This window comes from Salmo salar, chromosome ssa27 (assembly GCF_905237065.1).
Source record: "Salmo salar chromosome ssa27, Ssal_v3.1, whole genome shotgun sequence".
Lineage (NCBI taxonomy): Eukaryota > Metazoa > Chordata > Actinopteri > Salmoniformes > Salmonidae > Salmo > Salmo salar.
Window position 1 is genome coordinate 10789599 of NC_059468.1, and position 577 is coordinate 10790175.

A 577-nucleotide genomic window follows, 5' to 3' on the forward strand; every position below is an offset into this window, starting at 1 on the left:
TTTTAGGCTGGGTTTCTGTACAGCACTTTGAGATATCAGCTGATGTACGAAGGGCTATATAAATAAATTAGATTTGATTTGATTTGATCTGGCGGACACACTAAACACAAATGCTTTGTAAATTATGTCTTGAGTGTTTGAGTGTGCCCCTGGCTATCGTAAATAAAATAAAACACGAAAATTGTGCCGTCTGGTTTGCTTAATATAAGGAATTTGAAATGAATTATACTTTTACTTTTGATACTTAAGTATATTTTAACAATTACATTTACTTTTGATACTTAAGTATATTTTAAACCAAATACCTTTATACTTTTACTCAAGTGGTATTTTACTGGGTTGACTTTCACTTTTCCTTGAGTCATTTTCTATTACGGTATCTTTACTTTTACTCAAGTATGACAATTGGGTACTTTATCCACCACTGTATGTTTGTTTGTGTTGTGTCGGTATGCGTGTGTGTTATGTGTGTGAGTGCGTATGTAGTGTTTGAATGAGTGAGGGATTTGTGTGGGAGTGAGTATATGGTGTGTATTTGAGGTCTAGTGAGTGTGCGTAGGGTCAGTGCAAGATAGAG